Source organism: Phasianus colchicus, chromosome Z, assembly GCF_987193195.1.
Source record: "Phasianus colchicus chromosome Z, bPhaCol1.hap1.1, whole genome shotgun sequence".
In the NCBI taxonomy this organism is placed as follows: domain Eukaryota; kingdom Metazoa; phylum Chordata; class Aves; order Galliformes; family Phasianidae; genus Phasianus; species Phasianus colchicus.
The window spans coordinates 90666121-90687577 of record NC_143476.1 but is presented as its reverse complement, the minus strand read 5'-3'; the positions used below and the strand labels follow the sequence as shown (position 1 = coordinate 90687577).

Genomic DNA, 21457 nt, shown 5'->3' with positions numbered 1-21457 from the left:
ATCCTTCCATCCATCCACCCACCCACCCATCCATCCACCCATCCATCCATTTATGCACCTACTCATCCACCTACTCATCCATCCATTTATCTATCCATTTATCCTCTCATCTGGCTGTTTACCTATCAATTATCTATCTATCTACCTAAATATTTCTGCTCAGATGGCTTCCAGACCATGGCTAAGAGGTCTTCTTCCATGAGTGTGGGCACGTCTCTGTCCTCCATTCTCAACAGATGTGACATTTGCCATGTCAGTGGTAGAGCCTCCATTGGCTTCCACAGTGCAAGGCAAACCATGATTTGCTTGTCTCCTGTCAGCACTTCATTTAAAACATAACCAGCTCCTGAGTTCCGAGTTGAGAATTTTTCTTACCATGGAAAAAAAAACAACAAAAACAACCAAACCAACCGACATCTCAATTCATCCTGGTGAAGCAGAGATAAGACAACAGCCTCCATTTTGTTGCACTGATGTTGTTATTCGCACCTAGTGCCTCTTTACTGAAAATCTGGCGTAACTGCTTCTGCTTTGCTGACAGTGTTCAGGGAAGGTGGTTTGAAAGAGGCCTTTCTGGTTCTCTGAGTGCTGATTACTGCAAAAAAACAGGTGGGGGTAAGCAGCGGTCTGCACAATTGCCATTGTGTTGCCTACCAGGACCCCATCCGTTGGTGCAAGCTGGATAGTTCTCTGCTAGCAGAATTATTTCTTTTGACCTGTCATTAAGGATGTTCGTGCAGTGGGTTGAGAGGTGGCAGCGACGTGTGCTTTGTGAGCTGAACAGCCCATTTTGTGTTTGTCTCGGTGGTGCGGGAGCAGTAAAGAGCCCCGTGCTAGTGTCTGTTATGATAAGCGAGATTTGGAAGAGGTTTTCTGTCTGATAGTCCATCTGAAGCTGTGGGGAAATGCCATTCTAAAGGCTGTTAAAACACAATTGCTCACTGATTTACACAGTCAAGCAGTGCCTCTTTAGTATGAGATGTACGCCGAATAAAAGCAGCTCAAGTGGTGCTTTTAATAAATAGATAATGGAATGGCATTTCATCTCCTGCTTTCATCCATTATGTTGGTGGAAGGTAGCGTTATCTTCTGACAGATTCCACGATAGCAGAACCCGAAGTCAGAGCGCTCTCTTTGTATCCCTCTGAAGCAAACTGTGTGTGGCCAAAAGGGCTCTGCCAAGCTGCGGTGACCACGTGAGGTGGCATGGGGAGAGCCACCTGGGATGGCACCAAGATCCCCTCCGGCCCTGATTGGGTTTGGTTAGGAGGGAGCGTTGGTGGCTCTGCCAGCAGCTCTCTCCATGCCCTTGGGCTCGCCAGGAAGCTCCGTGTGGCCACAGCTGGCCGCCAGCATAGGAAAGAAACGGGCCATGTTGGGAGGCAGGAAACAGGCCATTTATCCTGCCATGCTCATCCTTGCTTGCTCATTGTTTCCGTCAAAAAGCCAGCACTTTGCAGCTCCATGAATGAACCCAGTGTTACGCCTCCAAAAACAACTCGGCTGGTGAAAAATAAGAGCTGCTGTCGTCTCCGGTCTGCTCTGCTCTGCTGTTTTTCCCCATTTTTAGGGGAAGAGCATTTTAGCTCCTCTCCTGATGCAGTTCAGCAGCTGGGAATAAGGTGAGCTGGCACTGCATCCATAGCCAGCTCTCAAAGTGCCGGCTGTGAGGGAAGAGCAATGAGAACAATTACCAACCCGAGGGAAAAAATCACTGTGAAAGGCTGGGAAAAGGTAGGCGAGGGAATGGAGCCAAGCAGGGGCAGAGAAAAGGGACAGTGACCCAATGGGCAGCCAGAAGCACCCTTGGATGCTTCTCATCTCCCCATCTCGTAGCACGGTGATGAAGGAAGCCATGCCCATGAGAAAATGCTCTTACATCCGCTTGCTTCTGTGAAACTTGGATGCCTCCAAAGCCTGGAATAAGGGTCGGATGTTGTATGGGAGTGGCAAAGAGCTATGAATTAGCAGGCAGACGTGAGATTTGGAAGGGAAATGAAACCTCCTTCTTTGGGGTTTGTAACAGCGCTGAGCTATTGGGGCTGAGAACACCTTCCTGGAAGCCCAATAGGGGCCAGGGCTGATGGAGACTGTTATGGCCCCTGGATCTGAGCTCACAACGCGATGCCAGGCTGCCTGGGCTCTTCCCATCCCCACTGGCTTCATCCATGATGCTTTGCTCCAGGGAATGCTGCCAGCGCAGAGAGGGTCTTTGAAGCTCTGCCCAGGGTAGGGCAGAAACCAAGAAAAGGGCGGAGATTTTGTAGATCCAGCTGGCTGGGCCACTTGGTGCTCCCACAAAGGCTGGGGAGGTGGCATGCAGAGGGCTGCAAAAGAGGGAGGAGAAGCTGTGAGGCAGTGGGTGCTGCAGGCATGAAACAGCAGAGCAGAAGAAGATCCATTGGGTCATGGCAACCTAGAATTCTCAAGTCCATGAACATCACCCACCCTGACCTGACTGAGGCTGTATACCCTCCAGAGTCCATCAACCCCCTGGGACTCCTCTTCTGGGGGCCAAGCATCAGAGAACCATGGAATCACAGAATCATTAAAGTTGGCTAAGGCCTCCAAGGTCACCAAGTCCAACCCCAGCCCAACCCCACCATGCCCATGCATAGAACTGTTGAGGTTGGCCAAGACCTTCAAGGTCATTGAGTCCAACTCCAACCCATCCCCACCGTGCTCACTCACCTGATCCAGGAAGAGATCAGACAGCAATCATGTTGCTGCTCTGCTTCTGTAAAGCTCTCTGTTGCCTTTCTGTTTATCTGCTGACTTTGTCCATTCCCGTTATCTGGTGGTGGGGGAGTTTTTCAATAAGCAGGCCTGGAGAACAGCAAGGCCATGAGATAAGCACCATCTCTGCAGGCAGATTCATTACCTGCTCCAATCTGAACCAGGAGAGCAGTGAGCCTGCTTTGCTTCACCTTTTTGTTAAGAAAAATGCAACACTGGGATTTGGAAGAATCAAATTAAGGCACTTTGTAGGGGCTACAAACCAGTGCTGGAGTAAAATGGACTCATTAAAATACAAATTATTTAAGAGAAAGAACGGGAATGCCATTATGCAAAGTGTCACTGACTCATTTTCATTTCACAGAGCGCAGGCTGCACTTTGACTGCATGTGATAAATGGGTCCTTTCTCCTCCTCCTCCTTCCCTGTTTTTTTTTTTTAATACAAGGGGAAAAAGACGCAATTACTGCCTCACTGCTCTTCAACCTGTTGAAAAATCAGGCCCTGCTGGAGCAATCAGAGTAAAATCTTCAGGAAGCCCTTCAGGATCACCTTTAGGGTCAACCATTGCTCCACGCTGTCTTGGCCATGGGATGCTTTGGTGGCATCGCCACTCATTCATTCATTCCAATGGGAAAGCTCCCATTTGGGGCAGAGTGCATTGGGGAGCACTGAGGGTCTGCACTGCTGCATGCAGAGGGCTCTGGCAATGCCCCCATGAGCACTTCCACCCCTGAGTGCTTACACAGCAGCACCCAACCGGAGCCCAACGCCATGCACCATTTTTCCTGAGTAAGGATTTAAGACAAGAAACCTTTGTCTGCTGTGGTTGATGTTATTATTTCTTTTTCCCTCTTCTAAATAATTTGCTCTGGCTGCGCCGTCTTGAGTGGGGAGATGTTCTGCCTCGTCAAGCATTAATCGCAGCCGAGGGGAGCTGCTGGCGGAGCCTGGTAGTGCGGGGGCTGGGGCTTTCTGTGGAGGTGTTTGGGAAATGCTAAGGAAAACGTGCTGGGTAAGGATGAGGGCAAAGTGAGGTCGAGTCGGCATCTTTCTGAGGAGGGGGCTGCATTGTACGGCTCATCCTGGCTTTGCTAGGGGAGAGAGATGCATGTGGGCAGCTTGCTAAAACCTGTGAGGAAAAGGTTATTCACCAGAGGTGGTGGGCATGGAATAGGTTGCTCAGGGCAGTGGACGTGGGCAGTGCTTGGGCGGTGCTCTCAGCTTGTAGGGTTTGGGTTTGGATGGTGCAATCTGGGGCTGGGGGTCGGACTCAGTGATTCTTAGGGGTTCTTTCCACATTCTGTGGTCCTATGATTCTATGATCTCCAGCACATGGAGACCAGGTACCCCAAGCTGAGACCCTACATTGTCTTTCTTTTGGAGGAGATCTCTTCCAAGCCAAGCCATTCTATGATTCTATGACCTGACCTAAGCAGCCAAGTAAGACAGATGCTTAAAGAGTTTCTTTGAAGAAGTCTCCACAGTCAGCATGGCTTGATTTCATCAAAACTGTTCATGATGGGATTCTCTTCTCCAAACAGTGGTGATGCAGTGGCATGGCTGCCCAGGGAAGTCCCTGCCTCTACAGATGTTCCACAACTGTGGAGATGTGGCACTTGGGGACACGGTCCATGGGTGCGATGGAGCGTGTGTTGGGCTTGCAGGTCTTGAAGGTCTTTTCCGACCTTCATGGTTCTGTGATTCTATTTGGGGTCACGGTAGGAGTGGGTTGGGGTTGGTCTTGGGGATCTTGGGGGTCTTTTCCAACCTTTGTGATTCCGTGATTCAGGGATTTTTAGCCAAAGTGTATTTTTGCATCCAAGTTTGAAACATTTTGCAATGTCTGGCATTAGGTAAGACTTTGATTTAATGCCTTATCTCTTGAATTCACCTTCAGCAATAACAATGTATTCTAATCCCCAGCTCCCCCATGATGGATGGGGCCTGCTTGGGTTAAACATCTGCGTTTGGAATCATTCGCCCCTTCTATTCCTGAAGCAGGAAAAGCCAGCACCCACCCACAGCTCGGGGCAGTGCTGGTGCTCACTGCCTCACAGGGCTGAGAAACATCTGCTTTTCTAAGGCAGAAGAGTGAAAAAAAAATAACAGTAAGCCTGAAGACATGGCAACACACTGCTGGCTTGAAGGGGGGCTGGTTGATGCCTGGAAAAAGGAGAAAAGAAGTGGCGATGCTAACAGGATGCTCAATAGAGTGCAAGTGGAGTGCAGAGAGCTGATTCACACAGGGCTGCTGGAGCCTTTCCATTTTCTCTTGCTTGCAAAAGGCCTTTTCTTTTGCAAGGTTTCTGGATTTGGAGCCATGGACAAGAACTGGATTTCAAAGGCTTTGTGCTCTCTGTGGGGATGCTGGCTGTATCCATGTGCTTGTCCCCTGAGTGCTGCTGAGCTTCATACTTAGCAAAAGTATTGTTTTCTCTAGGGACATGAAAGGCCAAATGGAAATGTCCCTGGTACAAGATGCTGGATTGAGCTTTGATTGATTTCCTTGGGGACAAAGAGGTCAGCATCAGAATTCAGAGAATTGTAGAATCACAGAATCATCCAAGATCCCCAAGCCTAACTCCAACCCAACCCACCATGCCCACTGACCATGATCCCAAGTGCCACATCTCCATGGTTCTTGAACACCTCCAGGGACGGGGACTCCTCAGCTCCCCGGGCAGCCTGTGCCACTACATCACCACTCTCTGAAGAAGTTTATTACCTAACCTGAATTCAGCTCTGCTTGAAGCCCAGGAGTGGGCTGGGTCCTACACACTCACCTGTGCTTGCTGACATACCTCTGGGATTTATCTCCTCTCCCAAGCAGATGCCAAAATTATTTTCCATTTCTCTTCAAATCTGCCTTTTAAAGTCTCACTTGGGCAGCATATGTGCAATGGAGCAGTGGGACCGGAGCAGAATGTCACTTCCACTCCTTCCACCCAGGCACACTGCAGCGAGCTCAGTGACATGTCTGACCCAAAACTCATTTTCCAGCAAGGCAATGTGTCTCCAGAGGTACCAGCTCCTCATTTCTCACATTTTCATGGCCACAGCTCTCCAGGTGATGACCCCAGCCAGCTGCTTTCCTGCCGTGGTCCCATTCTGCTCAGATGGCTGCTGGGCTCCTGCTGTTTGTGCAGCATGGAGCTGATTGATCAGCAACAACGCCGTATTTGCTTCCAGATAAGAAAACGCTGAATATTGGGGCTGGTATTGAGCCTCCTGAAATCCCCCTGGAAACAGCCTGAGTCCGTGTGACTGCTGTTTGCAGAGATCAATCGGAGCACGTGTGCTTTGTTGTGATGGCACAGCCCTCCCTTTTTAATCAGGGTGCCTTGCCACTGTGAATCAAATGCCTCACAAAACCTGTCTATTATCTCTAGGCAATTATCTTTATTAACTGAACTTGTAATCAGCTCCCTGAACAGAATTGGGATTGTTTGGCATGATGTGCTTTCCTCAGATCCCGGCACCGACTGTGTCTCTGTCCTTTAATTCCTCTATGGATGACTCTCAGGGGTGTTCCCATTGTTTTACCCATCATCGGTGCCAGCCGTGACAACCCGCTCATCATGCCATCCCATTTCGCATCCTTCCTGGTATTCCAGGATGCATTGAAATGCACAGCAGCAGGGCAAAACTCTCAGCCAGCTGGTGGAGGGCTCTGGGGAGCAAACCATGCAGGCCGGCCGATTTAACGTTGTTTATCGCCGGTGGATGCTGTTTAACAAGCTCCGTGGTTACTAATGGACTGGAAAGCACTCCATCCTCCTCGTGTGATACGAGAACATCATCCTGCTCCTTTCCAAACGTGGAGCAGAAGTATTGATTGGAGGTTTCTGCCTTTTCTGCATCATTACTTTTCTCCTGGTTTGAGGCTGCGCTGCTGATTCACGCAGTGGTGGGTAATCCTGCTAGGACTGCGTGCCATCCCAGCCCATACACATCCAGCACCTCCTTGCTGAGGGTCTGCAGCTGTGTGTGAAGCACAAGTTCCCCCATGCCATCCCAGCTCTGACACTGTCAGTTCTGGACGTTGTCAGGTGCCCAAGGAGCAGGAATTCATCTCCCCCACCCTGTTGTGCATCTCTCTGCATTCATTAAGGAGTTAGCTGTTGTGCTGCTGCCCATTTGCTTGGCTTGATCCCTCCTAGAGCGCCAGACAATCGCCCCCCCGTCCTTCTGTTTGTAGAAGCCTCATCCCTCGGGATGAGCTTTGCCCCCCAGTGCTTCTTGTCATTGCATTCCACATCTCTTTCTCATCCTCCCCCTCTCCCTTTCTTCCCTTTTGCGCAGATTCCTTCTGCTGAGGGCTTCTGAAATAATAAATCAGGGGCCCTGGGCTGCTGGAGATCGCCTGTCCTTGTTAGCAGCGTGGCTGCTGCTGGCTTCAGCTCCCGTGGGACTTTTGCCCTTTAAATACCAATTTATTCCAGCACCAGCTCTGCTGTCAGCCCACTCCCATCAGGGCACAAGGCAGCATGGCTCTCGCTGCAGACCTCCCTCCCCGTCTCCAGGCAAGGAAATTGCAATTTTCCTCCACCGCGCTCTTATCCCTTAATTGCTGCTGATTCAGCGAGGTGGGAGGCAGTGAGGGGCTCCACCTGCAATTATTGTCGACACGGCTGGGGAGGTGACAGCCCAGCCATGTCACTTTGGGCTTGTTAATAGGTTTGGCTGAGAACTGCCTATAACAATATTTGTAGCTCTCCCCTTGGGTGCAAGACCACCCATAGCTGGTGACTGAAGAGGTTATCATATAAATTGATGCAGGCAGATAGTGATAGGAAAAGGGGGAATGGCTTCCAACAAAAAGAGGGGAAATGTAGGGCAGATGTGAGAAGGAAATTCTTTACCCAGAAGGCAGTCCTGGTACTGCTGCCCAGATCTGTGGGTGCCCCATCCTTGGAAGTGCCCAAGGCCACAAATGAGCCCAGTGCAGCCTGAGCTGGCATGGGGCACACCCAGCCCCTGTGAGGGGTGGGCTGGGGGCCCTTGGGTTCCCTTCCAGTCCAACAATTCCATAGTACTATGGTCCTATGATCTTCAAGGTCCCTTCCAACCCAACCATTCTATGGTCCTGTGATCCTCAAGGTCCCTTCCAACCCAACCATTCTGTGGTCATGTGATCCTCAAGGTCCCTTCCAATCCAACCATTCTGTGGTCCTATGATTCTCTGACTATGAAATTCCATTTCTCCCCTGATGAGTCAAATGCCATGCTCTTGAAAGGCCATTCTAGTCCCAGATGGTAGGTTGGATCTTGGGTCATGGCTTGGTTAGGTAGATTTGCATCCCATGAGAGAGTTGAAAGCAACCCTTTGTGTTTATAATATATATATAAATAGCATACCCATACGTACATAAATGACACACCTCTGTGCACTGAGCTCTCAGGATGCACCCGTGCACTACTCCCACACTTCCGTCCATGTTGAGCTCTGCAGGGATGAGCACTGAGATTCACAGCTCCCATCACTGTCTGTGATGTGTTGCAGTGAAGAGTTGAGCAAATGGGGAGACTGTGAAACATTATTTTGTCTATAAGGAGATTTGGAGCTGACTTTCTGGCCTTCTGGTCGATTCTTTGGGCAGTGATTTCTGTGCATTAAATTATTGGTATGAAGTAAATAAGTCCAAGCTGTTTTGAAGCCTGGACTTCCTTCCTTTTCCAGGGATCATGATATGAAACCCTTAGATTTAGGCATCCTTAATAGCAGTGAATGACGATTAAGAGGAGTTGGCAAAAGAGGAGAACGTTCTGTGAAGTTTGGAGGAGCAGGAAGTGGGGAGCATGGGGAGCAAGCCCTAAAGGAGGCTGCTGTCAGACTGAATGCAGATTGATCTATCTGCTCAGCCCTCAGGAGAGGAGATAACAGTCCTGGCTGTTTCTAAGGAAAATGCCATTTTTCTGCTGAAAATTCCTTGTTTGCATTCCTTGCTCCATCTTGGAGCAGTTGGCCGGGCCAGGCAGTGAGCAGATAATGAATCTGCCGAAATGCGGTTATTGATATTGCTGAGGTCATTATAGAGAGGGCTCTGCTGAGCTCTCTCCCTTAGAAAAGGGCATTTTTCAGCAGGCTGTGGTCATGACACCAACAGTTTCATTCTGTATGAAATCTCGGATGGCAAAGCCCTTGGCCCGGGAGCATTCTGTAAATGCGTTACCAGGAAGGTAAATCGGGTCAGCTGCATATTTTTTTCATCCAGGAGAAGCAAAATGGCTCATTTGCCTCTCACTATTAATGCAAGGTTCTGCAAGGACCTATGGCCTGATCCACGGCTTCTGAAAGCAGACGAAGTTTGTTTCCACCTACACTGGGGGAGCTACTGTTGAGGTGCTCGTTCCGGGATAAGGAAAATTTGGGGGATTGTGGAAATGAAAGCAGAGAGGGTGAGTAACCCACAATTAGAGCCCTGAGGCAATTTGTTCAGTCCCAGGGGTGGAATGGTGTGGACAAAACCGGTGAGGAGTTGTGATTTCATGGGAGAGCGAAGCAAAAAATAAGTGCTGGAGAAATTACAGCGTGGGGAACGCATTTCCAAAGCTGCATGTAGCAATTGCACCAGGGTGGCAAATTGTGCAAGGCACTCTGAGCTGATTGCAATGGAAATGTGTGGTGTGCGGCCGTCAATGGGATCTGGGTCTGTGCAGATGTCCTCGACCTCCTCCTTTTGTCCCCTGGCAGATTATATTTGCATCCCTTGGGTTTTTATCACCACTCACATGTTTGCTTCGGGATGCTGGGAATATTTTGTGGCAGTGGAGGTAGTGCTGCAGGTAATGGATATGTTCACAAACCCTTTGGGCATCTGAGGGTTACACCTCACCCAGCTTCAGCTGGCCCTGGGGTCCCTCCATCAGGCTCTGTAAAGCACCTCCGTGTTCTGTCTTTTATTATAAAGGTGGAAATATTCTGAATAATACTAAAATAACATCTGCTCGTGTTTAGGATTTATTCCATTACCATTATTTTTAGTAACTCTTGCCCAGTCCTGTACTAAAGTGGACTTGAAATTCCCTCTTGATAAAGAGGAGGTAAGGACTGAAATATTAATAAGAATGGATCTTGCTCCTGCCTTCAGGTATGTATCATGGGATCGTAGAATGGTGGGGATGGAGGGACCTCAAAGATCATAGAATCGTAGAGTGTTTGGATTGGAAGGGACCTTGAAGATCGTACAACTAAAGAAGGTTTTGGGTTGGAAGGGGCCTTGAAGATCATACAAATATAGAATGGTTGAGTTGGAAGGGGCCTTGAAGATCGTACAACTATAGAATGTTTTGGGTTGGAAGGGGCCTTGAAGATCATACAACTATAGAAGGTTTTGGGTTGGAAGGAGCCTTGAAGATCATACAAATATAGAATAGTTGAGTTGGAAGGAGCCTTGAAGATCATACAACTATAGATTGGCTAGGTTCGAAGGGGCCTTGAGGATCGTAACAACCATAGAATGGTTGTGCTGGAAGAAACCTTAAAGATCATCCAGTTCCAACTCCAAGGTATCATCTAATCAAGTCCTACACATCAAGCATTTAGATGGGGCCCCCACGTCTTCTTCGTCCCAGTTAGCCTTAGGAGCTCATTTTGGAGCAGTTTCTGTGAGATATAGGGGGAAATTCTCGTGATGGTTTTTGTTTCTTGCCAAAATTGATCTTTTCAAAAATTTTAAATGGCATGTTTTGGCAGTAAAATAAGGATGCTCTAACAATGCTAAACTTAATTTTACCCATGAAAACTTTAGATTTGACAGCTCCTGATTTTTTCAGTGAGGCAGAGGTCCTTTAAGCTCTCTCCTCTGCATCTTTCCATCCCATACCCTCACAATGAGAGCTTTCACTCATCACTTAAGGACTGCACTGGGCTTTGCAGCCTCTTTTTAGTTCTTTTTTACTGTTTTCCACTCTGCTTGCAATCTGCCCAGCCGAGGTGGGGTCTGCCACCACCCTTCCTCCTCTCCTTCCTTCTGCTATTTCACACCCATTAGAAGCAAGTTATTCCCTCTTCCCTTACAGCCTTGGAGACCCATTCATACCGCTGCCAGCCACCAATCTCACCTGGGAAACATTATGTCCAGGGTTCAGTGGGGACCCCATTTCCCACCAAACACTCCGCGGTGTTTTTGTGCTCAGGCCCATAACCAAGACGTTTGGTTTGTCACCGTCCCCCCCTCTGAGCGTTTTGCTCCGTCCAAAAGTTACTCCTGGCTTGCAGAAATTTGGAGACATTTGTCAGCGATGGGCTGGGAACATTTCCACGCACTCGGGACGAGAAACCACCCTGGGAAATGGCAGGGCAAACAATGTGCTCCTGTAGCGTGGCATGGAGGAAGCCATTGTTCCTCCAACAGATTGACGGCGCAAGTCGCTCTGATGGGAAGAACCCAACTGCTTTTGTAGGTAGAGCCCATTGGGTCTCATGGAGAGCATCCCTGCCCGACGTTGTCCACACCGGCTCCTCCTCAGCATCCATTCCTCGCAGCCCAACTCTTGGCTCCACGTCTTGGCTGTGCAGGAAGGCGGTGGGTGGCCGCTGGCACTCCTCCCCGTGCCGTGTTGGCAGCTGCTGGATGCTGCCCAAGTTCTTTTGCTTCGCCCTTATCTGGGGCCAAACGTATTGTTCGCACCGACGTCTTGTGCTGATTTACCCAGACACTCCTTAGAAACCCGGCGGCCGGAGGAGCTGCAGATAGTGGTTTGGGTGTGGGGATGGAAGCTGCTTATTTTTGTTCCTGCAGACTCAGAGAGGGTGGGATAAGTTTCTGACTCTCAGTTTTGCCTCCTGCTTCAGGAAGACAGACTCCTCTTGCGGTGACAATGCTGATTCGCCTCTGGTTGTGATTTGGGGTTTTTCATTAAAGCTAGTGACGTGTAACTCGGCGTCCAGATCAGATTTATTGCATTAGCAAGAATCTGTATTTCCGTGTTATCGTGATACCTTTGCCAGAAAGGAGCTAGTGTTTTATTAACTGTGGTTTTTAACTTAATGCTGAATTTGGGGCAGGCCCCCTAGAAGAACCCATTTTCTTGGGGTCCCTCTCCAAGATGGAGGTGCAAATCTCACTCCCCCTGACCCACACATGGGGACCCCAGTGTGGCCGCCCCAAGACGCATCCCTGCCTTTGCAGCCGTTCCCACCCAATGTCCCGCTCTGAACAAGGGGAGGGACCTGCACCAAATCCTGTTATTTGTCTTTCAACGCCGTGGCTGAGCCCATTGGATTGTACTCATGCCAGGAAACTGGGTAGGGTCAGGCTGCATCCCCAGCAGAAAGAGGCGGCACGCTCCAGTGATCTGAGCTCCAATGGTGCCAGTGCGTGCCAGGAGGGTTTTTTTGGAAGGGGACAGACCCATAGCAAGGGCAGGATGGGTCAGCTGCTGCTTTGGGGCCAGTTCCAGTGGTCAGGAGGTGGCATCTCAACAGCTTGTGAAGTCAAACCCAACTCTGAACGCCTTCTTGGTATCTTTGCTTGGGTCCATGGTGCAGAAAAGCAATGTAACTCTTTTAGTTTAATGACAGACAGCTCCGTCTCTAGGAGCTTTCATCTTGTTTTGCCCCATTCTGGGTCTCTAGGAATATGGTTTATGGGGATGTGGAGCAGGGTGCTGTGAGCCTGTGCCCTGCGGTCAAAGCAGAGAGGATATGACAGGTCAGCTTGAAAAAAAAAAAAACAAACAAAAACCAACCAAACAAGAAACAACAACAACAAAAAAAAAACCCCAAACCCCAAAGATTTAGAAAGAAAGAAAAAAAAAAATCATTGCAAAGGACTCTGCGTGCTTGTTTAGAAAGGAAACACAAAAAAGATCCTGGTAAAATTGGTCCACGTCCCGCATGCCGCTCAGACCTTTATAGTACAGGTGGACGGGGAGGGCTGCGTGCCAAATTCTTTTGGTTTAGAGGGAGTGGTGGGAGTGAATTCTCATAACCGCTCCTAGAAAGGCTTAGCCTTCCTCACACAAATCAATGACACTCTCCGCTCGGCTGCAGGCACCGGGGCAGCTCCGACACAGCCTGGCTCACGCTGGGGACGGCAGCGTCGGCACGCGGAGCAGAGGTGAGCAGCTGCTCTGCTTCCCCACTTTGCTCTTCTTTCCCCAGAAGATCTCACGTAGGTTGTTTTATCCTTCCCGTGGCTTATGGGGGTGAGGGGAAGCAAGCCTGTGTTTTGTGCTCGGAGGGTAGTGGTGTTCTTTTCCCATATTATCCCGGTGCGTTTGATCCCCTGTAATAATCCAGCACCGTTTCCGTGCAGTTTTAATTGTTGTTCCAACCCGACCCTGTGGTTCTCTCTCTGATTTACTCGTTTGGTATCGGGAATCCTTACCAAGCCCAGGGATTTTGGCTCTGTACCAACCCCTACGCCGCATCTCAGTTTATGGGGTTTTATCGCAGGTCCGGCTTGGTGTTATTTGTCGGTGTGTTTCAGATGGGAAATATGGGTGTGAAACACTTCTGCGCACCCCTGGGGTGGGCAGCAGGGTGGAGAAGGGGCAGGTGGATCGGGTCGCAGCTGGTTCCGCTTGGTCTTGGTTTTAGGAGTTATTTTTGTTGGGGTTCTTTGGAAAGAAAAAAAAAAAAACTTGACAAAAAAAAATAGTTTAAAAAAAAAAAGAAATATTGTCATATTTAATAGGAATAATTTTCAGGCTGAAATTCCAGCCTCTCCCTGGAACTTTTTGCTGCCTTTTTAGCAAAGGCAACGCCCCGGGATGGTGCTGGGCTCTAATATTTCTAACAAATCCTTCCTACAAGGCACTCCCGGAGCTGTCTCAGGGTCCCTCCCCAGCTCCGGACCCTGTCCGGGTGATCCTTGGGGACAGCACCAACAGAGCGAGCTGCAGCTTTGTGCAAGGTTTGTTTGAACGGAGAGCTGCTGGGAGCAGTGCGCTGGGGAAGGGAGGAATGAAGGTGGGAGCTCTCGGTGCTGCTTTCCAACCGTGCAGAAGTACCGCAGGGACCTGGAGCTCGTGCTGCCCTACAAAGGTTGGGGCATCACCGCTGTGCCTGGGTGTCCTGTCTGGGGGGAAAAAGGCTGTACGTGGTGCCTCTTCCCCCCTTCCTGCTGATGGGTGAAGACTGGAGGTGGGTCGGGGTGATGGAGAGGCTGTGACAAATGGGGATACGGAGAGCCAAAGTGTTCCCGTAATGGGACCCTGAGTCCTGGGCTGTGCATGCTGCAACGCCCGCCTGCATCTCCTGCTCCTCTGGGGGCTTCTTGGCGTTCCTATGGGGATCTGCCCTAGGATGGTGGAGGAAATACCTCTTCCATGCATAGGGCAGTGAAGGGGACTGGGGGGTGCGTGGGGCTGGAGCGCGCTCGGGGCTCAATCCTGCACAGGTTTCCATGTCTGAGTCGCCTGCAGGTACGCAGTTGCTTCCAAGGAGAGGGGCTTCCTCCTATAGGGAAGAAGCTGGCCGCCAGGCTCCGTTCATCTCTTCCCTCATGTTCTCTGCCCCATTTCCATGACCTCCTTACTGCACTCAATCACTGCACCCAGCAGAGGCCATGGGCAGCCTGGCAGTGTTAGCACCGCGTCCCGCTGCTGCCGGTGCTGTTTACTCAGGTGTGGGCAATGAGCGGCCCCCCCTGGCACAATGCAGCACCCAGCAAGTACCAACCCTGCCAGCGGGGTTTTCCAGCCAGCCTGGGGCCGAACTCCCTTTGAAATTCCTCCTCTAATTAATAAATGAGTGGCAAGTTTCACTGACATAATTCCACAGCGATTGCTCTTAATTAAAGAGCAGCTATTAAAATAGTTGCAGAGCGCTGAAGCCTCTTTCTCCGCTTTGTACTCCTCATCAGTTTTCCATTCTGTGCCACAAATGGAATGGATTTTTTGAGGGACCACAGGGAGGCGACCCCGCAGACTTCGAGAGCTCTTTGGAGGAGGTTGGGATGGAGGAGCATGGGGCTGGTGCTTTGCTGGTTGTTTTCCTTCGGGGATGAATAGAGGGAGGGGATGTGAGGCTGAGATCTTCTGCCAAGAAAGAGTTGGAGGCATCGTGGTATTAGTCAGAGCCCTTTGATTCCTTCCTGGAAGCGCGTGCCCGATGGTAATGCTGCTCACATGCCCACGTCATTTTCGAGTGTCACTCATGAGCTTCCCCTCATTATGCAGCCATTTCTCACGGCTCTTGGGTTATGTTCTTCCTCATCCCTCCAAGAGGTGTTCCTGCCCCAAGGAGCAGGCTTGTGGTAGCCATGAGGACGCAGCCTTTTGGGGAGGGACAGCACATCCAAAGGTTTTGTGAGCTTCCCCCCCTCCCATTCATCATGTCCAGCCCTTGGCATGATCCATGTCCATCTTCATCACTATTGCCAACCCCGTTGGTGTTCCCAAATGTCACTGCTGCTCCACACGGAACAGTCCTTGGTGTGATCCACGTCCACACGTCCAACTGCATCACCACTGCCAAGCCCACTGGTGCCCCCAGATGCCCTTACAGCCCTGTGATGCTGTCAGCAGCATCAGACCCCATACCCCATGGGATGTCCTTGACCTTGCGTGTCGGCCACTGCAGCAGAGGAGGAGGGGACTTCTCACCCCATGACACGTTTCCATGCCACGGGGATGTCAAGGCCATCAAATCGCATCCGCATCCCGGAGTGTGGGGAGAGGCAGCGTTCCCCCACCCCGCCCTGCCCAGTGCTGAACCAGTTTGGGAAGTGGCTCCATGGTGCTGCCGGATGAGGCGGCCCAGGAGGAGGTGGGAGACCACATTGGAGTGAGCTGCTGGCACTGCTGGGAGGAGCAGGGCGGAGGGATGGAGAGCAGCCAGCTCCCTCGCTGTGCAAACAGCCCACACCCATGTGCCGTGTTTATACCGCTGAGCCCGTCACCATGGCACTGGGGCACCTCTTGCCAAGGTGAGCTGAAGCTGATGGAGCAGATCCTCTGGGAGATTCTCTGGGAGGTCTTTGGGATCATCTGGATCTGGGGCGGTGATAAGCCCAGTGCCACACGGGTTCTGCTGCCTCCATCCAAAATGTGAGTCCTACCACCCAAATGGGGTGCCACCACTGGGGCCAACTCTCTAAGGGTATGGACTCGATGATCCTCATGGGTTCCTTCCAACCCGGGATATTCCGTGGTTCTATAAAATGCCACCTCCGCCAAGCCAGAAGGTTGTCCTGGGGAGGAGAAAATTGGAGAAAGAGGAGAGGGGAGGAGAGGAGATGCTAAAAACAGAAAATGGCAAAGAGAAAAATACAAGCAGGGCCGGGCTGACCTCTGCCCTTAGGGACTGGTTCCCATCACTGCCAAAAGATGGAGCATCCTTGGGTTCAATTCTGGCAGTTTCTGCCCCTTTAATCCTGTTTGGAGATAAATTGAGGAGATCAGCTCCTCCACATTGGTTTTTCTACATGTAAAATAGCTCGGTAGTCACCTTTGTGGGTCTTTGTCTGGTTTCAAAAGGGGTTAGAGACCCTCTGGATGGAAGTGGGCATAGTGGGCATGGTGGGGATGGGTTGGGGTTGGACTGGATGATAGCAGTAGTCTTTTCCAGCCTGAACAATTCTATGGACCTATGAGTGGGCATGGTGGGGTTGGGTCAACGGTTGGACGTGATGATTTTGGACATGTTTGCCAACCTTCATGGTTCTATAGTTCTGTGACTCTATGCAGGTGGTGTAGTGAAGGCCAAGTGCTCTATCAACCGAGGATCATAAATTCCCTGTTTAGTGCTCTTGGTTGACGGGAGCCGTTTGCAATATTGGAACCATTCTGCTGTGCACACACGCACTTTCCAAACAGTTTTCTTCAAATTAATTACAGCATAATTAAAGCAGAACGACAGCGCTAACTAAGGGCAAAATCTTGAGAAACAAATAGCATTTTGGCTGGTTTTGTAATTGCTCCAGGTTCCCCAGATACAAATTACACTGTCAGGCTCCTGATTGATGGGAGACCTGCACACACCAATACCTTGGGGCTGGCTGCTGCGTGGGCTGGTGCTTGGGTGGCCGTGTCACTGCTGTCCTCGTGGGCAACCCCGTTGGGGTGTAGAGCTTTGATGATTGGGCTTGATGATCTTAGTGGTCTTTTCCAACCTAAATGATTCTGTGATTTTCCTCCCTTGACGCCATGAGGCACCCCATGGTGAGGGGTGCGTGGGTGTCATTGCTTCCCTGCTCCACATCACTCCCCCCACTCCGTGGGGGGGATACAAAGAGGTTGTGTCCTCATCTGCTTTAAGGTAGAGGTGAGCAGTTTATTTTAAAGATTTCTTCCCTCCACTCTGCTGTCTGGCCACGCTGGGAATATCGAGCATTGTTGTCACTCTTCGTGTGGGAAAACTCTTTCAAGATTAGAGGAATGGAGTGGGTGTTTTCTCTCTGTTAATTAAGAGAAGTGAAGTCGTGACTTTTGAGCAAAGCAGCCCAACCTTACAGCTGCTCAGAGGTCATCTGAGTTAATGCATCTCAACAAACGCCAACAAAACCCCAGAGTATTCCGACACCGTTGCCTGGCTGGAGATTAAAAATAGGGAGGTATGCTTCTAAAAAAGTCTGGAGTTAGAAACAATGAGAGCATCATCACTTGTGACAGCAAAAGTGCTGCAGTAGTTTTGCTGTCAAAAGCAGCACTGGGGTGGGTCAGCACCTCCTGATGTGCCCATAGTGCCACACCAAGGGAACCCCAGTGCACATAGCCAAGTGGAGAACACAAAGCCATCCATTGCTCCTGCGCATCCTTGGCTGCTGGTGGAACTGGGACGCCCTGATGAAACAGGAAATCTGTGGGGTTGGGCACCTCCCCCATTGGCTTTGGGCTCTGGGATCACCCAGCATCTGTGGCACATGGGGATATGGCCACTGGGCATGGTGGGGATGGGTTGGGATTGGGTTTGGTGATCCTGGAAGTCTTCTCCAAGCTGAAAGGTTCCATGATTCCATGGTCTCCCTCTGGGCTGGCAGCCCGGCTCCTGCTCTGCCAAATGAGAGGCAGCAAGAAGGAGACTCACGCTGATTAATTTGAGCCCGTGCTGCTCTTATCCTGGTTTCAAAGTAATTGTCTCTCGTGTCCACAATTTTCTCTCCTTACATTTTGCTGCATATTTATGAGGTTTCAGGAGGCTATCTGCAGCCACATTAAACCAATTTGCTCCTTGAAATGTCTGACCTTTGATCTGCCAGCCACTGCCTTTCAGAGCCAGAAAAGAGCCTTTAATAACGTGTCACATGAAAGGCTCTCACTGCGGAGCTGTTGCTGGCAAACCTGACTCTGGTTAATAAAGTATCGGATGAATCAATTATTGCTTAATAATTGTTACCTGTATTTTTGTGCTAAACAAAGAGAGCATTTCTGTGCTCTTTACCCACTCCCATTATCATCTCCTGTTAGATGAAACCAGTAAGACAAATGCATGCACACAGCTAGAGCTGACAGTTCTCACACAGCAGCTGCAACCTCTGTAAGCAGCTCAGCTCCATGCTGGGCTCCTGCAGAACTGCAGACGCGTGAGGCTTTCTGGGGCCAGGAGTTAACCAGCCATGCTGGGGACCATTCATTTTACATGCTCCTCACATATTGGAAATGACCATGCAGCATCTCCTACAGCTACAGAGCTGGGAAAAAGAGAGGCAGTTCTGGCTGACCTGTTGTGAATACAAACATGTGGCTGCAGTGGGTGGGATGCAGGGCAGCTCCGGGGGGTTGCACCAGCTCATTGCAGTGCCTTGGTACAAAGCAGCACTGCCCTGAGCCCCAAACCTTTATCCATAGCCTCACCCAGAGGCTCTAAGAGTCCTTTTGCTGGGCTGTGGGCTCAGCACCTGGTGTGATCTGCTTGTTGGGGTGACGGGGGACACTGCTAAGATTCTCTCCAAACCCAGAGCATCCATGAAGAGTACCAGGTGGCATCGTACCCTGGTGACATTGCTTTCCCAGAAGGTGCTGTGTTTTCTTCTCCAAATTTAGATTGTTTTACAGACACCATAGAATCACAGAATCACAGAATGGTTGGGTTGGGCATTAAAGGTCATAGAAGCATAGAATAGTTGGATTGGAAGGGACCTCAAAGTTCATAGACTCATAGAACCATGCAGTGGTTGGGTTGGAAGGGACTTCAAAGCTCATAAAACCATGGAACCATGCAATGATTGGGTTGGAAGGGACTTCAAAGCTCACAGAAACATTGAACCATGCAGTGGTTGGATTGGAAGGGACTTCAAAGCTCATAGAACCATAGAACCGTGCAGTGATTGGGTTGGAAGGGACTTCAAAGCTCACAGAATCACAGAACCATGCAGTGGTGGGGTCAGAAGGGACCTCAAAGCTCATAGAACCATGCAGTGGTTGGGTTGGAAGGGACGTCAAAGCTCACAGAATCACAGAACCATGCAGTGGTGGGGTCAGAAGGGACCTCAAAGCTCATAGAACCATGCAGTGGTTGGGTTGGAAGGGACCTCTAAGCTCACAGAACCATAGAACCATGCAGTGGTTGGGTTGGAAGGAACCTCAAAGCTCACAAAACCATAGAACCATGCAGTGGTTGGGTTGGAAGGGACCTCTAAGCTCACAGAACCATAGAACCATGCAGTGGTTGGGTTGGAAGGGACGTCAGAGCTCACAGAACCATAGAACCATGCAATGGTTGGGTTGGGAGGGACCTCAAAGCTCACAGAACCATAGAACCATGCAGTGGTTGGGTTGGAAGGGACCTCTAAGCTCACAGAACCATAGAACCATGCAGTGGTTGGGTTGGAAGGGACTTCAAAGCTCATAGAATCGTAGAACCATGCAGTGGTTGGATTGGAAGGGACGTCACAGCCCACTCAGCCATGGCTTTGCTGTGGGCTGGGTGCTGCTCACCAGCTCAGTCTGCCCAGGGCTCCGTCCATGGCCTTGGGGACCTCCAGGGATGGAGCACCCACACTTCTCTGGGCAACCTGAAGCACTCCAAAGGCAGTTGTGAGTCAGCTGGTGAGATGTCTTTAGGCTGGGAAGGCTATGCTCATTGACTTGTGCAAAGTGTTGGGGTCACATCCCCCATCACTATGACTTAAACATGAAAGAACAGTGATAACAATTTCTTTCCTGTACCTGTATCAAGCCCACTTCAGCCAAAATCAGCAGCCAGGCCAGTGCAAGTTTCACAGGGGTGAATCACAGCAATAACAGCTTCTGACACCTACAGGGTTCCCTGATGCTTCACTCTGAACCAGTGCAAAGTCCAGGAGCAAAGCCTTGCTCTCAGTGGCATCAGAGTGGCACTGATACCCATCCATCCTGGAGGGCAACACTCTTTGGTATTTATGTATTTATTTTCCTTCTCTTCCCTTGCTTCTTACAACACCAGGCTTTCAGAGAGGAGTAGTGAGGAGCTGGGAAATGTTGGAGACACCCAGGTCTCCTCAGGCTGCTCTCATCTTCCCTGAGAGACTTCCTACCTGCCATATGGAAGGGATTTGCTCTTGACATCTGCAATCTGGAAAGTTTTGAGTTGCAGAAGAAGATTCATCTGCACCTCTCCTAGCACATCTGTGCTGCTTTGACTGGATGAGGAATTGGTTGCAAGGCTGTAGGCTTGCAGAAGTGCAGGTCAAAATTATCATTGAAATGGAAACCGTTAAAAGCTGGGGGAAGAAGAAGTAAAGAAAAATGGGGAAGCTTGGAAACACCATGGGGTGATTGCTCTCTGTCACTCAGATGTGCTCCAAGAGCATTAACAATGCTGCTGGTTAAATTCATTGCTGTAGGAGGCCATAGAGTCATAAAATCATTAAGGTTGGAGATTACCCCCATGATCTCTAAGCCCAATCTCAACCCATCCCCACCATGCCCTGTGACCATGACCTTAAATAGAACTATAGGATCATTAGGATTGGAGAAGATCTCCAGGATCTCTAAGCCCAATCTCAACATGCCCACTGACCACATCCCCAAGTGCCACGTATCCACAGTTCTGGAACACCTCCAGGGACTTCACCACATCCCTGGGCAGCTGTGCCACTTCATCACCACTCCTGGGAGAAGAAATTGTTCCTAATATCCAACCTGACCCTCCCCTGTGTCCATTGTGACAGAAGTGTCAGACCCAGTATGGTGTCATCAGCACAGCTTGTGGCCCCATGGGGACACAAGGAGGGGCCAGGTCCTCTCCTCATCTCCTCTGACCTGAGCTTTTGGAGCAGGGATAGGAAGGTGAAATAAGGTCTGTGGAGAATTTCCCATCTAAACCTTGCAATTTTTTTGAAATTCTGACTTTGATATTCAGTGATCCTGAAGACTTTCATAAACCTGAACTCCTTACGTGCACTAAGGAACAAACACAGCACAACAGATCCCATTCTCTGCATTACCCACTGTGTTTTGGGTAGAGGCACCCAAGCAACCTCACAGCATTAGCACTGACCCACACCTCATGCCAAGGTGCTCCCCCTCTTTCCCAGCCTCAAATCCCACATGCTCAGCTCCTGCTCCCCTGACCATATCAAGAGGAGAAGCTCAGGATGAATCAGTTAACAGAGCAATCTCACCTCCCTGCTCCAGTGTGGGGAATGGCTGAGCCTAATCCCATTTACTCAGGGCTGAAAGCACTGTGTGGGGTTTGCTGCCCCTTGGATAGGAGCACTGGGACCCTGCCTCTGGGTGTCAGTGAGCCCAGGGTTTTGCAGATGCTCTGCAGACATCTTCCTGCAGCACATCCCTGCCTCCTTGGCCAAGGGGAGCCTTGGGGACAGCACATAATTTCAGGGCTGGCA

The 21457-nt window shown here is 50.2% G+C and overlaps 1 protein-coding gene across 3 annotated transcripts in view; it reads left to right on the top strand.

Annotated features, from left to right (window-relative positions):
• ZBTB7C (zinc finger and BTB domain containing 7C) overlaps nucleotides 1–21457 on the top strand; it is a 104546-nt gene that overhangs the window by 58378 nt on the left and 24711 nt on the right. The window contains exon 4 of one of the 3 annotated variants that reach the window (XM_090131144.1): nucleotides 8996–12802. The exons of the other annotated variants lie outside the window; for them this stretch is intronic. The gene's annotated coding sequence lies outside the window, so the exon portion shown is untranslated. The remainder of the gene's footprint in view (nucleotides 1–8995; nucleotides 12803–21457) is intronic. 3 annotated transcript variants of the gene reach the window in all.